The sequence below is a fragment of the Amblyomma mixtum genome, chromosome 5, assembly GCF_055824585.1.
Source record: "Amblyomma mixtum isolate Tamu chromosome 5, ASM5582458v1, whole genome shotgun sequence".
NCBI lineage: Eukaryota > Metazoa > Arthropoda > Arachnida > Ixodida > Ixodidae > Amblyomma > Amblyomma mixtum.
In genome coordinates, this window is record NC_143016.1 from 144,142,651 (window position 1) to 144,159,219 (window position 16,569).

Genomic DNA, 16,569 nt, shown 5'->3' on the forward strand with positions numbered 1-16,569 from the left:
AGGTCGTGGGGTGTCGTAAGAGAACCCTCGGATGCCCATTCTCCTGTATGAACAGTACCGGAGATTATGACCGGCTTCGCCGCAGTAGAAGCGTAGTGGGCGGCGCTGATCGGGAGTTCTCCACTCGTCGCATTTCCTCGGTTGTGTGCGACGCTCGGAGGACGGGCGAGTTGTGGCGAGAGAGCGGCGGTCCAACGCAGCTGGCTGAGGGCGATAGGGACTTGGGTCTGAGGGGCAGGACAGCGCACTGCTGCGGCAAATGTAATCGCTGGGGACTGCAGAGGCTGCGTGGTTTTCGGCGTCGCACAAAAGGCCTGTTGAACGTCGTCCCGGATTAGGTCAGTGAGCGATGCAAGCTGCGGCTGCGTTCCCGTTGGCAGCAATCGTCGGAGCTCTTCTCGCACCAGAACTTTACGTATAACCTCCCGTAGGTTATCTTTGTTAGCGGAGTACAGGCGGCTTGCTAGGAAACGTGCTGCTGGCGGTCATACTGACGGGCTCTGTAATCAAAGAGTTTTTTCCATGGTGGAAGCTTCTTCTACGAATTCCGCGACGGTTATCGTGGGGTGCGGACAAGGCGGGCAAAGAGTTGCTCCTTAACTCCTCGCATAAGCAACTTTACCTTTTCTTCTTTCTTCATGCTCGCGGAAGAGAGGCTTCATTCCCTCAGCGTACACTGCAACGGTCTCGTTTGGGTGTTGTATGCCAGAGTGTAGCAGCTGCTGGGGTCTCTCCTTTCTCACGACGTTTGTGAAAGACTTGAGAAGCCACTCCTTAAAGGTTCCCCAGTTCGCAAGCCTGGATTCATCATTCTCAGACGAGATTCTTGCTGGTCCCTCAAAGGCAAAGAAGACGTACAAGCGCGGTCATAAGTAAATGGCGCACGCTATTGCGTTCGAAGTGCAATCACGCTTTCTCCATTGGTAATGAAGAAGCGTTGTTTGTCTACAAGAAAGCCCGCAAACCTCCGCTACCAGCATGCGCGTACCACTGGTCGAAATTTCAATTAGGTGACGCGCGAAAAATATTCGAAGACAGTTGCGTGCTCCGTTTGCTTTTGTCAGCGCCTGTACCAAAATTTCATGGCGTCGTCCCAGTTGTTAAAGACAGCCACACGGTCGAACTGTTCCAGCCATTCTTCGGGGTCGGCACCAGGCGAAGCGTCGAAGATTGGTGGCGTCCGGGGCTGCTGCAGAATGACTTGAAGTCGTCGACTGGGGCAAGGTCATGGTGGACGTTGCTACTTACTTTTGCTTCGGGTAGGGTCCGGCAGAGTCCCGAACTCAGGTGCGTCCCCTAGCAGACGTCGGCTTGCTCGGTGGACTGGAGTCAGGTCCTCCGGTGAATGACTCAGAGGGCTGGCGTCAACTTGTTGGGGGTCTCCGGTATATGGAAGGCTACCCAGCACCTCCACCAGATGTCACGCTGTAGTGACAGCAGTCCAGCGGTCAGGAAGACACCAACAAAACTTGCAAACGAAGCTCGTTATTTTGGCTGACTTGCGCCCGCAAAAGAACTGAAACACTCGGCGGCGGCGTAGAAAGAGAAGTTTATTTTATCTGTCATAGCATAGAAAATACAACAAAACAGATGAACTTAATTCTCTGATCATTCAAGCACATGCGCAGTGACGCAGCACTGAGCATGTCAGTAATGCAGTAAAAATGCCGATACTCGACCGCCGCGCAGGACGATAAAGTATGTCGACCATTTGCGCAAGAACTCAGCCTCGCTCATTGACAGAGCGTCCATGCATGCTTGTTCAAAGAGGCGCGTGCGCAGGCGCTGCAACATTGGGAACATTGTTCTTTGCGGACGCCCATTTAAGGATGCCACTCCACGCTGCCGCCACAAAACGAACATGCCGACACACAAGAGCATATTTTGAAACACTTCGGGAGAACTAGTGCGCGCTTCCAGGCGGGTTAAAAACATGCGTGACACTAATGTCCAAAAAGTGCGCGCAACTACACACTTAAACATTGCGTGCTGCAAAGTTTCAAGCAGACCGCACTGCGGGCATCGGGCGGAGGGCGCCACGCCCCACGCCGCAAGGCGGTCTCTTGTGGGCAGGACCCGCCAGCCTCGCAGCCAGCCGAAGTCCCCTGACATCTGCAGGAAGCGTAGCTGAGGTCAGTTGGCGCCAGCGTGCCCGTCTCGTTTTCTGGAGTTGTTCGCGGGTCAGCGCAGCGACCGTTAGTGCTTCACACATTCTGGAGGGTGGGGTTTCATCAACATCCAGATCGGGCACGCTGGCAGTCAACGACGTCAGTGTGCGACGCACATTAACGAAAAATGCCGGCGGCTGCTCGGCTGTAGGGCCAACCACGTGTTGTGAAAAAAACACGTTACGCGCTGTACCCAGAAAATATGTGAGGAGTGTTCTCCCGGGATAGTCTGGGTTGCGTACAAGATCTCGTACTCCTCGCAAGGCGAGCACATTGCACATGGTGCGGATACAAGGTATACCAAACCCACCCATGTACGATGGAAGGCGCATGAACATTCGTGACACAAGTTCGGTTTTGCCCGCCCGAACGAAAGAGCCACAGGCCGAGGTTAGCCTGCGCGCAAACGTGCGCGGTGGGTTTGCGACGCGGGCGACAAAAAAACATGCGGCTAGGATTGTGGACTTAACTATATAGCAGCGCTCTGCCATTGAAAGGCGGAAAGTTGACGTCACCGAGAGGCGTTTCTCAGCGTTCGTGCGGAGGTTAGTCCAGGTTTCGCGGGCTACTTCTCCGCTGGCGAGGAAGACTACTCCCAGGACTTTCACTCCCTGCACCCACTCCACCTCGCCCGCAAGGTTCGGTGTGAAGGTGCCAAACCTTAGTGCCTTGCTTTTTCTCCTGTTCAATACGGCCCCAGATATCTCGCTGTACTCGAGAAACAGCCGCGAAAAAGCGGCGTAGCTATCCTCGTCCTTGAGGAAAAGCGACACGTCATCGGCGTAGGCCGATACCTTGATTTGGCCCTGGCCAGGCAGAGGGAAGCCGCGTATGGATGGGCTGTCGTTAATGCTCCGGATGAGTGGATCCAGGCACAACACGAAGAATGTTGGGGAGAGAGGGCATCCTTGCCTTATGCCCCTGGTGACTGAGAAGGGAGCGCTCTGGTGGCCGTTTACGGAGAGACGAGCATTCAGGTCTGCGTAAAGTAAGCGCAGCCTGCTGACAATTTGCGGAGGGAATCCGAAGGCTTCAAGGACTCCGAACAGATACGAGTGTTCCACCCGATCGAATGCTTTCGCCTGGTCTAGTGAAACAAAGCACCCGCTGAAGCCCGTCCTGCTGGCAAATGTGAACAGGTCTCTAGTGAGTACCAATGCATCAAACACAGAGCGGTCAGGCACGCTGCTGGTTTGAGCCCGGTGGATTAGGTGAGGCAGGATCGTCCGCATTCTTGTGTTCAGTAAAGATGTGACTATTTTGTAATCTGCGTTTAAGAGGCTTATGGGCCGCCATGCTTGCGGGTCCGAGGGGTCACCGCCCGCTTTCGGAATGAGTATGATGCGACATTCGCGGAAAGAGTTTGGACGTAACCCATCCGCGAGGAAGCCGTTGACCATCTTCAGGAGCGCTCCTTGGATCTCGTAAAAAAAGTTTGAATAAAAACTTGTTGGAATGCCGTCTGGACCGGGGGCAGAGGCTGCATTCATACTCTGCAGGATGGCGTGCAGCTCTTGGCTTGTGGCTGGTGCGCAAAGGTTTTCATGCAACTCTTCAGCTACTCGTGGCAAGTTTCCAAAAAAACTTTGTAGAAGCCCGTCATAACCATCTTGAAGATGTAGCCAACTGTCCGTAGAGAACAGGTTCGAAAAGTGGCTTGCGAAGATCGTGCAGATATCGGCCGTGGTTTTGCTTTGGGTGCCGTCTGGGAGTGTCACGAAAGGCACAGTAGCGGGAGCGAATTCCTCTGCCGTGCCTGCGCGTACGTGTCGTAGCACAGCCGGGTCTGATATCGGCCGCCCGAGCTGGTGTGCACGACTAGCTGCCCGTGATGACTGGCAGAGTAACACGTGGTAACGTGCTTTAAGTAGACTCAGGTAATCGCTCATGGCAAAGGTTAAGGGTGCTCCCCTTTGCACTATACGGATGCGCTTGAGGGTGTCATTCAGTGCATGAGTTACCCGGCGTCTGCGGTCTTGTCCGGCCGCCACCAGGGTTGCTTGCCAACGAGCCTTGAGTGTATCCCATGAATCAGTCGCAACGAAGCTCCTGCACGATGCTGCCAACGCCGTACGCAGCGACGCCACGCTTTCCGGGTCCGCCAGTAGGCTCGTGTCCATGCGCCACGTAACAGTACGTGGGGTGTCCTCACCAAAGTCGAGCCTGACTGACAAGGGGTGGTGATCGGAAATCACCGGCGTGCCTGCAGGGAACGCGAGAACTTCGCAGCTAACGACAAAAGAAGCGAGCTCTGGTGGAAAATAGAATCTGTCTATCCGACTCGCTGACTGTGCTCTCTCAAACGTCGCTCCAAAGGCATCCCCGTGAAGCTGCACCCACGCGTCAGACAAGCGGAACTGAGTCACGAGATCGCGGAGCGCGGGGGCACCGCAATAACGGCGACCGTGACCCTGTCCGCGGACGTCACGGTCGATGTTAAGTACACAATTGAAGTCACCGACGATGAAAGTGGGGTAGGGATCAAGGAGGAATGAGTCGAGGCGCTCAAAAAAATCAGAACTACTAGTCCGCCGTGCTGGCGCATATACAACCAACGCACGTACCCGCCGCTGGTTTAGTGTGAAGTCGACCGCAAGAGTGCGGCCGTCCAGCCCGAAAGTGCAATGAGCACCCGCGCGCAGGCAGGGGTTTACAAAAACGACACCAACACCGCACATATGAAAATCAGTCAACGAAAAATAAGCAAAAACAGAAAACCGGGTGGTGAAGTTCAGCACATCAAGTGAAGTACGGAAGTTGCATTCCTGTAAAAACAGGATGTCGACGCCCCTAGCCCTGGCAAAGTGCATCACCTCTCTCTGTCTGTCTACGGATTGAAATCCCCGAACATTCAGGGAGAGGAGATGCACAACCGCCATGACTGCCAAGAGCACCGACGGCATAGCATACAACCTAAAGAGCGCTGCCATGGGCGGCGCTTGGCGCGCGCGGCACTTTTTTGCTAGAACGTTCGTTAACAGTCCCTTCGGATTCCGATGATTGGGGGTGGGCACGTTTGAAGTCTGGTCGGGAAAAGTCCATGTTTTCGGGGCCGTCGGCGCTTGTGGCCTCGCTCACCGGTTGCTTCGTGGTCTTGGCGACGCTCGCAGCTGAAGCCGATGCCGACGCCAGGGTCGCCGATGGGAGGGTGTGGCTGGCTGGTGACGGGAAGCGCGCGTCGTCCGCACCTCCAGGAGTCGTCGTTCCTGACACCTGGCCGCACGTCAAGTCGCCTGTCAGGCGAAGCGGCGTGACTTTGTCCGGTACGTCCACCAGGTCGCCCGACGCCACGCTCGACTCATCGCCGCTGCTGCTTTCGTTGTTGAAGGAAGCTGTGCGGAGTAGCGGCGGCAAGGGTTCCGCGAAAACAGCACCGAACGGCTCCACCTCGTTTGAAGGCGTCCCCTCGAGCTGCTCCTTCACGGGCACCTCCGTCGCGGAGGCGGGTTCGGGCTCCCTCGGGCGGCTGGTCGTTGGGTGCTCGTCGGCAACAGGCGTCCGGACGGTTGGTGGGCTCCGCGTTTCTGCGGCCACGTTGTCCTTACTCGGTTCCTTCCTCGAGGCGGCGGCCGCCGCATAGGACCGTGGCCGCAGGCAGTCCGCTGTGGCGTGGCTTCCACCGCAGCGCCTGCAAGCCGCTCCGCATCCGGCCGTGTCGTGGCCGAACACCTCGCAGCGAGCGCACCGCGGCGTTCGACACGCCGCGCCGATGTGGCCGTCCTGCCCGCAGCGGGAACGCACCTTCCGGACGCCTCGGTAGTCAAACATGACGCGGTGGCCCTGGACGGTCAAGAAGTTCGGCACCGCCTGCTTCATCTCGATCCGGACCACGCGCGTCCCGTTGCCGACGTGACGACGGCCCTTGAGGACGGGGTGGGTGATGTCCAGCACCTTGCCGAAAGAGCTCAGTGCCGCTGCCAGCGCCGCGTCTCCCACGAACAGCGGCACACGAAAAGCCGTGACGTGGACCACGGCAGGACCCACGCAGGCTACTGGGACGGAAGTGCCGTTCACGTTGAAGGCGCCTTCCACGAGCATCTTCTCCGCCGCCGCAGCCGAGGCCATGGCGACGCAGAACTTCATGCTGTTATGTTTCTACCCCCCCCCCCCCCCCCTTAACTCTCTTTGTGTGTTCCCGTCACACCTGTGTCCACTCGGACCACGTGGGCCCGATCATGCAGCTACCGTGAACATTCATCGAGGTCGACAACCTCGCGACGACCATGGGAAGTTGGATGCTTGGAATGCCCCTCCGAGCCTCAGCGGATGAGTGTGGCAGGAATGTCAAAGGCCATTGTCAGCAGTAATCCCAGCGAAATTCCTTGAGCAGAGTGCAGCGGCGACGAAGGCAGGCGAGGCCCAGGAGCTATTGTCCGAGCAACCACCGTGAATGCGGAGGCGACCTGGCGGCGCCGGTCACGCTGGCGGATAATTGAAGAATTCTGTGTCCCCGACTCGCGTTCTGGGCAATCGGCGGGGAGGCAAGTTCATTCCCCTGCTGGAGGACTTCGGGAGATTCCTTTCCCGCAGTGCTGGATGAGTCAGCATTCTCCCCCTCTCATCGGCCCAGCTGTGGGAGAGTGGAAAAGCTCGCACCTGCCCAGCCGTGGGTGGTGACAAGAACGTCCCCTTCGGTCCATCGGATTGGACAGTGCTCGTCGACCATTATTCCCCAGCCAGGGATCTGGGGAAACCGGACGATATTTAACTCGGCCGTGAGTGTGGCCGAGAAGCCTGCTAGCTCCAGTCGACTACGGTTGACGAAGACGTTGCCCTTCCACTGAGAGCCATTCTCAGCCCCGCTCTATGTAAATAATGTAAATATGTGAATACAGTTTTTTCCTTCACTTCCCCTACTCCCCGTCTCCGGCCCACGTTTCCTTCCTCCTTCGGCAATGCGGCGGTGATCCTGTACCCGATGCCTGGTGGGACACGCTTCTAGCATCGACAAATATATCAACTGGTGGCAGCGGTGGGATCTTCCACGCTTGGTCCTGGCTTCAGCAGTGGTGAGCGCTTGACTTTCTTTAAGAATCTGCCAGGCTTGATAACTCTGGAAATTTATCACTACCTGTAGATTGTTTTTCTGCACGTGCTCGCTTAAGCATTTCACGTAGCAGCTTATTTTATGAAAGTCCTCGTTCGGAAGTTGCCATGGATTTGAGCAAGCTAAAGAAGCCAGAGTTGATGTTGCTGTGTGAAAAGCTGGGTATTGAGGCCAGGAAGAGTCACAGAAAGCCGCAGCTGATTGAGGCTATTAAGGAATGTGGTGCTAAGGAGGGAGACAAAATTTTGGAGACCTGGGAAGTCATTCAGGAGGGAATCAGGAACGCTAAGGAGGAGGCCGACAGGGTTGAAAAAGAGCGCAAGGAGGAGTCCGACAGGGTTGAAAAAGAACGCCTTTACCGCAAGGAAGCCGCTAAGAAGGAGGCCGACAGGGTTGAAAAGGAACGCAAGGAGAAGGCCGTCAGGGTTGAAAAGGAACGCAAGGAGGAGTCCGACAGGGTTGAAAAAGAACGCCTTTACCGCAAGGAAGCCGCTAAGAAGGAGGCTGACAGGATTGAAAAAGAGCGCAAGGAGAAGGCCGACAGGGTTGAAATGGAATGGCAGGAGCAATGCCGTAAGAGACGCGCTGAGCTCGAGGAACTACGTAAACGAGAGCAGCAGGAGCTCATACGTACGACTCAATTTCTCAGACGGAAAAGGGCCCGAGATCGGTTGCGGACTTTTCAGAGAGGCGAGAGCTTCAGAACGTTCCTCGCGAGTTTTGAACAGATATGTGCGGAAGAAGAACTAGATCAGGGCGAATGGTCAATGATGTTGCTGGCCATCCTTCCTTGCGATGTCAGCGCCGTATTAGCGCGACTGTCCGATGAGGATGCCAGAAACTACGACAAAGCGAAAAGTGCCCTCTTCCGACACTTCAGAATTCGTGTACAGACCGAGTCTAAAATCCGAAGTGAAAGCAGCGAGCAGCGCCCCCATCAGTGCGTCAGCGACCAGCCAAAGAGCCCCGCTTGGTCAGCTACGCACATTGTAGTTGCTCAGAAGAACAGTGACAGTCGGGAAACTGATGTGATAATCTGCGGCACAGAGCGTCGTTGTCTGCCACCTGACAGCGACTGTGGCGCTCCAAGCCAGAGCGCGGCGTTAGATGAAAAGCGCGATGCCGCGCAGATTTTCCTTGCAACCCAGATAGGCGTAGGCGCAGCGCAAAAAGGCAGTCCTCCAGAAAGCAGTCGCGCGCTGAAAGTGGCAAGTGCAAGTTCTATTGTAAGCGAGGAATGCGCCTCAGCGCTGCCTCGAAACAATGATCAGTTCAACGATCAGGGAACGACAGCCGCTCGCGACCAAACACCCGAAATTGAGTTATGCTCTACTGAAACCAGCGTGTCTTTGCCCATTGCCCGCGTCGCGATCGAGAGCCCGCTCGAGGTGCGTCTGACCGAGGCAGCCGTCTCCCAAAACCTGCCTAAGCAGCATCCCTCGATTTTCTCGAATCGCTTGGATAAGCTGCCCCAAGAAAAAGGCCTTTGTTTTGGAGATAACGCTGCGCAGGTCCTCACCATTTCGAAGGCTCGTGAGGTCGCGGCGCCAGCAGAGCACGTGGTTGAAAAGGGCAAACCTGAACCTGTAAGCCCGAAGCCTATAAATTCTCACAGTGGTGAGCCAGAGCCGGCTCTAGTAAAGACTGGCGATGAAACGGACGCCGGCGACTTAAACTGTGACGGCTCCGCGTTACCTAAGGGCGAGCCAGCCCAGGACTTACTCACTTCTAGCACAGGGCTAAAGAGCACCGATAGTAGTGCAAGCTATAGTGAGTCTTCCGAATCAGGCGCAAGTGATGAGCTGGGACTAGGTGAGGAATTGAATACCAATCTAGTGTTGCCCCACTCAGATGGCTTTCTCGAACTCCTTCGTGTGGACAGGGAAACGTTCGCCGCTGAGCAAGAGAAAGACCAAACCGTACAAAACTTGAGTCACCAAAGTGGCATAGGTGTGTCACGGAAGAACATACCTTTCCAGCTCCGTTCTGGCCTGCTGTACCGCCAGTATAAGGATAGGAAAGGTATCGAACACGACCAACTTACTGCCCGCGTCGCGATCGAGAGCCCCCTCGAGCTGCGTCTGACCAAGGCAGCCGTCTCCCAAAACCTGCCTTTGCAGTATCCCTCGATTTTCTCAAATCGCTTGGATATGCTGCCCAAAGAAAAAGGCCTTTGTTTTGGAGATGATGCTGCGCAGGTCCTTACCATTTCGAAGGCTCCAGGATTCGCAGCGCCAGCAGAGCACGCGGGTGAAGAGGGCAAACGTGGCCCTGTAGGCCTTATAAACTCTCACGGTAGTGAGCCAGAGCAGGCTGGATCACAAACTGCCAATGAGGCGAACGCCGACGACTTAACCTGTGACGGTTCCGCGATGGCTAGTGACGCGCCCCGCAAACCAACAGCGAGGGTTTCCACGGAGCGGAAGCGTATAGAGGTGGCCAAACGGGAAGAGGTAATAAAAGGGAAAGTGCGGCTCTTGTCTGCTCGACTGAAATCCAAACCGCGTAGCCGCCCCAATTTGGCACCTCGGTGCTCAAGAGTTCGCACCCGCCCCGTGGGAACACAAGCCAAGAGAACGCAACGCGCGAACCCGATCCGAGAGAGACGGATACGCTGGCACGGCATTCGCACTCGTTCGTTCCCTTCTCGCATTCTGCTTTCTGAGCTTCAGCTAAACTTCAGAACCGCGAGACTTGGACGAAGAACAGTGCAGGGTCCCAAGCTGAAGTTCCTAGCCTTGTGTAATTTTGCACCTGCTAGAGTAGCTATCGGACCGCGGCCGCGCAGGGGGCGGCTGAAAAATAGGAACCAGTAAATTCCCTGAATCCCACCGCTGCCACCAGTTGATATATTTGTCGAAGCTAGAAGCGTGTCCCACCAGGCATCGGGTCCAGGATCCCCGTCTCCGGCCCACGTTTCCTTCCTCCTTCGGCACTGCGGCGGTGATCCTGGACCCGATGCCTGGTGGGACACGCTTCTAGCTTCGACAAATATATCAATGCCTCCATGGTGCTGGAGGCTCGCTAGCCCTTTCGGGCCGACAACCAACTCGATGCCGTCGACGATGTCGTCAGCTGTCGCGTCGGATGTAACTGTGAACGAAAAACAGTGCGCCTTTGGGGGCGGCGCACGGAACACCGGAGGGGCAGCAGGTCCCGGGCCTCCCATGACGTCACGGGCGGCCGACTGGGCTGCTGCTTGAAGGCCAGGAAGTTGCCCGAGCACCGGCAAAGGCACGGCGCCTGGGCTGGGAGGCTGGTTGCGGATCCTCGGGGTCGCAGTGGATCCGAGGCCCGCCTGCACTTGTGAAAACTTCTCAGCAAGCCAGCGCCGAAAAAACTTCGCTAGTTCTGGACGAGCTCGGGCAGCAACAAGCGTGCTCGGCGGTCGTCGAACTACGAATACCCGCCGCTCGCGGCATCGCTCAAATTAAAGCCGGCAAGAAAACTTCGCGATAACAGGTCAAGATCATCTACAGTAATCTGGAACACCGTAGATGCAGCTCTTCATGGCTGTGATCAATCAAGATTAGTCACGTCGCTTCTCGCGTCCCAAACAAAAACAACACCCCTTTCCTGCGGCCTTGATCGCGAACGAACGGCCACAACAGTGATGCGGGGCAATATTTACAGTATGGTCCACTGTTAAAGGGAACCTCGCGCAGCTTGGCCGCTGCGCTCCGCGAAGCGCCCGTTTTGAGAAACGGCGAGAATCGGCGACACCAGGCGCAGGCGTAATAACCAGGGGAGGTGGAGCCAGCCCCGCGGCGTCTGCTACGGCGCTCTTTTGGCGATTGGCTTCCGGAGGTAGGAACTCTGGAACGCGACGAGTGAACTAAAAATAAGATTTTTCGCGCAACTACGTAATGAACGTGTGTTTCTGCAATATAATTTTTTCATTTCTGATTCTTCTCAGGCAATTTTTCCGCGATGCAATAGTGGCGCAGGAGGGGCATCTCTAGTTTTCGTCTACTTTCTGTTCCGAACCCACGAAAGCAACCTCCTGTAGTTGCGGCGGGGCTATTAGTGCATTTGGTCCGTCGCCCAACATCAATGGCCGACATGGCTGCGGTATTCATACTCCAGGAAGACAAACGGTGCCGCTGTAGGCAACGAGACAGGTTAATGATGAAGAAATACCCACAACGTCATGCAAAAAACTTTCGCGGTTCATTCGGCTTTAGGGATGAGGGTACACATTTTCGAAATTGGGAATCGCGCATAATACATCGTCTGAGTGCACGATCGCGGCACCGGGCACACGGGCACTAAGTGTGCAAGGAGCAGCCGGCCGCGTGCTGTCTGCAACAGCGCGGCGCAGCGCCACCGCCACACGCCAAGGATGTTGTTATTCGAACTACTTTCGATGAAAGACTAAAATGAAGACAGAACATACAAACTGAGCTGGAGATAACCAGAACGTTGATTTCGAAAGCAGCCTGGTCGCAATAGGGATGATGCGGCATTTCGTGTTTCCATGGGAGTAGACGGCGGTGATAAAACGCTGTGCGGTTCCCAACGCTTTCACTTGCCTGGCAGCAGTCACTTCGAGATGGCTAGAGTACCACAGAGCGAAAGATGGAAGATCATGCGGCTATGCCTCCGAGGATACTCGCAACGTGTGATTTCATAGTTGTCACAAAGGCCACTAAAAACTGTGAACCAGATCATACAAGCCTTCAAGAAGGAAAACCGAATCAAGGATGCACCTCGCAAGCCGCGGTCTCGAGCAACAAGTCAAGAAGAATACCTTTATATCGTCGCTGTCGCAGCCGAGAAACCAGGTTCGTCGGTCCAAGAGATCCGGGAGGCGGTTGGTCTTCACGTTTCGAAAACAACGATCATGCGGCGCCTTCATGACGCAGGCCTGAGAAGCAGATTTGCAGTTCAGAAGCCATTGCTGCGTGTGTGCAACAAAACGAAGCGCTTGGCGTTCGCCCAACAGCACAAGTCCTGGACTGTTCACGGTTGGAAAAAGATTTTTTTACAGATGAGTGCAGTTTCACAACCAAATGGGACCAAAAGGCTCGTGTTCGGCGACCCATAAACACCCGGTGAGTTTCCAACTCTAATGCACTTCGCGAAGAATCTATTTTATTCCGCGCCATTTGCCAAATATTTTACTTCTTTGTTTTTTGTCTCGGAGTTCAATATCATTGCTAGAAGAACTAGGTTTGCTGTGTTTCCGGACAAGACCGCCACCTAACATGCTAACATGTTCTCTCTCGCATATGAAGAACATGACGAGACATTTTAACTGTCGTAGCTTAGCTTTCCTATGCATAGTAAGGAATCTGCGCAATGGGCACGACCAACACCTTCCTGGTACGAAAACGTAAGCTGAAGTGAGTGAGCGAAAAAATTATTATTGTACAAAAAAAAACGCCCCCCCCCCCCCTCCTCCCTGCTGCGCTAAGGCCAGCGTCTAAACTTTTGACGCAGCTTCTATCAGAGCGATGCTGATAAAGCATTTTTTTTACTTTTCTAGGTTCCCACCCCAGTTCGTGCAAAGAGTAGCGGCCAGTGGCCGGACCGTCGTTAGCGCGTGGGGCGTAGTTACGAAGGAAGGCCTTGGCCCCCTCGTACGGATTGAAGGAAAATTCAAGGCTGAGAGGTACTGCGATATATTGAAGCACGTGGCGTTGCCCCACCTCGCATGTGGCCCGTTTCGCGACGAAGACTACGTGTTTCAGGATGGCCGCTCGCCTGTGCATACTGCGAAGAAAGTGGAGGCGCTTCTACAGCAACATGGCGTGGCTGTCCTCCCCTGGCCCCCCCTCAGTCACCCGACCTTAACGTCATCGAAAACATTTGGGGGATGATGGTTCCTCTGGCACGTCCGTGTGTACACGGACTGTCTGCAGACAACTTGTGGGCTGCAGTGGAGTCCGAATGGGAGCGGCTGAAGCGCGACGCAACATTAACCTAGGCGTTGTGCCGATCATTGCCCGTGCGTATGAGTGCAGTCATCGAATCTGAAGGCGACATTACACGCTACTAAGTGGATGAAGTGCTCGTTAAGTTGCCTTATTTGTTGTGAATAAATTAGAGGAAAGTCCCTCACAACCACGACTTGCGAAGTAGTGTTCTCTCTTATACATAAAGCACACTGCAATATTCACGATATATGCACTTCACTTTAGAAGGGTTCTCGTTTTCGAAATTATTACGCCTGGTTAAGGCGGAAAAAAACGAAAAATATTTGTTGAATAAAGTTATGGTGAAAGTAACTTGTTAATTCGAAGTTTAAGAAAGTTGAAAATATGGCCGAATTATCCGAATGTCGAATTACCGAAAGGTTCCGAAAAGGGTTCACGTGAACGCTAAATTTATTTCGTGGAAAACTGCGCAATGGCCATTTCCTCTTAGGACGAAAACTGCGCGACAATGACATTTTTTTATAGTTCTTCCGAACTCTTAAAATTTATCACAATATCCAGAGTGTCGGAAGCACAACTGATCCATCATTGCAAAGGTTTCTGCGGCTACTTTCACTATATGGTAGCTGCTCCCGCTGGAGCATTTTTGCAAGTGGTTTCGCAGTGGAGGCAGCTTTACCGCTCAAACGGCGAAAGACACTTAGAAAGCGCGAAGTTTGCACTCGCCGGAAGAACGGAAATGCAGCGCTGGCAGAAGGAAGGGAAGCGCGCATTGGCTGTGAAGGGGCAAGACTCCTTCGAAAAACTTGATGAAGGATCAGTGACAAGGCAATCTTTGTGTAAACGGCGTGCAGCTACACACTTCGCTGGGAGTCAGATATGCGCGGGCGGTAGTCGCCGTCGCAGCGTGCTGCATGACATCGATGCTCCGAAAACGAAATTGTGCGGCCGGATTCCTTCTCGGCCTATCAACGGGGATCTGAAAATTTGCCAACACGCTTGTAATTGCGCGAAGTCATAGGGACGCAGGAAACGATGAAATATGTAGTTCAGGGAAGAGTACTAATATTTGAACCTCGGCACGTCGCCACATCGGGAGTCCGTCGAATAAACATAATCCAGCCGCTGGGCGTCTGAGTAACGCACGTTCATTACGTAGTTCGAGAAAAATCTTTTTGTGTTTAGTTCACCCGTCGCGTTCCAGCAAGCCAAGCGCCAAAAGAGCGCCGTACACTGTAAACACAAATAAGCCGAAATAGGAGCATAAATGGCTACTTCCCGCTTTTAAATTCCTTATTCAAAATTGCGTAATCGGATGTAAGTAGTAAAAAAGAGGAAATCCTCCCTTTTTACTTCCGTCACGAACTCGAGGAGTAAAATAGAGCATTTACATTATATTACTACTTTTCCAAGCAGGAGTATGTCGGCTTCAATACTCCTTCAGGCCCTTTATGCACTCCTTAGTGCCTGCTCGCCGCCTAGTGGCAGCTGCCGGTTCGCTGCACTTGCAGGTGACGACGCCGGTTCTGTCGTGGCTGCCTGCTCGCTTCTTGCCTCTGCTTTTGCTGCTTCACGCACGTTTGTCATGTTACAAGACACAGGATCGCCGCAGCCTTGCGCACCAATGTGCGCCACAGACAGTGTGTGTTCGAAGAACGCTTGGTGTTGCATCGCTTGCGACAGCAGTCCGCGAGAGGCTTAGCCAGCCGAGCTCAATCGAGCCAACATGGCAGTGTGTGATGCGTCGACCTCCCCGCAGCCGCCAGTTTGCCACCCGCTCCTTTGCGCGCTCTTGTCGCGACGTAAGAGACTGGACATCATCGACCTTAGCAGCAACGTGCTGCAATGAACGGCACTCAAGCCAGCAATACGTGCAGAAGCAGCGGCTGGTCATTCATTGTCTACGCAGCATACAAGTATTGGCTGCTGCCATTTCGCCGCGCAGACATGGCGGTGTGTGTGTGACGCATCAGTTTTCTCGACATCATCCGCCCCTCGTTCTTTCGCTGGATTGCAAGAATACTAAAGACCGGATTATCATCGTCGTGTGTTCTGGTAAGCAGTATTAAACTCTCCTTTGATGCCACAGGCGGACATGCACTTAACGCCGCTCCCTTTTTACTGTGCGTAGACTTGCTGTGAACCACGGGAGCGCCGAGATGAAAGGCTTAACGAGGACAGCAAAACAGCAAAGGCTTCATCGTGGTCCGGTGGAGCCAACTCACACAGCAGTCATGAAGTAAGTATCTGAGAAATTTGTTGTTGCATGCGGCTGAAAAAAAGTGTGGCACAGCAGTCATGGCTGTTACGCTAACATGTACAACTCGAACTACGGTCAGTGTTTCTAGGGACCGAATTTTCTTCATGCGTTCACGCCCCATGAATATGGGAAAGCTGTACTGGCAATGACAGGTGAAAATGCACAGCCTTGGGGTCCGTGAATCTTTGTCACGTTATTACGAACGGTGCTGAGAACAAAACAATGCCTGCCCTAATCGGTTGTTTCCTTTCCTGTGTTTTAAGAGGGCCTTGTTATGCAAACAACGCAAGCGATTTTATTCTTTTCAGTCATAGCAAAGGACATGGCGACGCCTTAGCGCTCAAGGAGATTAGCTAAACTGTTACATTTTCCGAGTTGGCGGTATCTTAACGTTGCAGCGATTTTCGGCAGCGGACACGAGGTGGCAACCGTACTGAGCGCTGCTTTTCTGGATCGTTAGGCGTCTAGTTCCAAAATGTGGTATCTTGGAAGCCCTTCGCATTTGAAAAATGTGAAAAGAAGTTGCCACTTCGCGTGCAGTTTCCGAACACATTTCATTATGTGAAACTGGTGGAGGCATGCGTTCCGGTTCAGACTGCTGATCCCGGGAAGGCAGCGAAAGAAAAAGAATAAAGCATACGCCAGTGTACAAGATCCCCTGCTCGTGCTGGACGTAGTACATTGGCGAAAGCAAGCATTTCCCAGAAAAACTGAAGCAGCACAAAGCGGATGTCAAACAAATGAATAAGGAAGGAAGAGCGGGTTAACAAGACTGACTTCGAGGGAACTATTCTTGCATCAACTGTCTACGACCAGTGACGCGGCGGATGACTAACCGAAGGCTTAAAAAAGGCAAGCTGTGACTCCCTCGCAGTCACACCTGTTGAAAGAACCCAGATTCCGAAACGTCGTGTTTTTTTTTCATTTTTTTGGTTGGCGTTCTTTCCTACTTAAAATATATTCCTTTCCCAGCCAGATGTATAGAATGTTTTCTTTTGAACACTGGCCACGAATGTGAGGGCAAAGCTTAAGAGAAGACAGGTGGCGGCAGGAGGGTGGGTCTGGTGGTAGCTTGCTAACAATGCCTGCTATGTTAGTCACCCTTGCCGTGCCTTTGACCTATACACAGAATGACGACGTCCTGAAATGCGTGTCTGCGGGTTCTCCCATCAAGGACATTGCATGTAAGCTTCCGCTGCGTGTACGCAAAGCGCT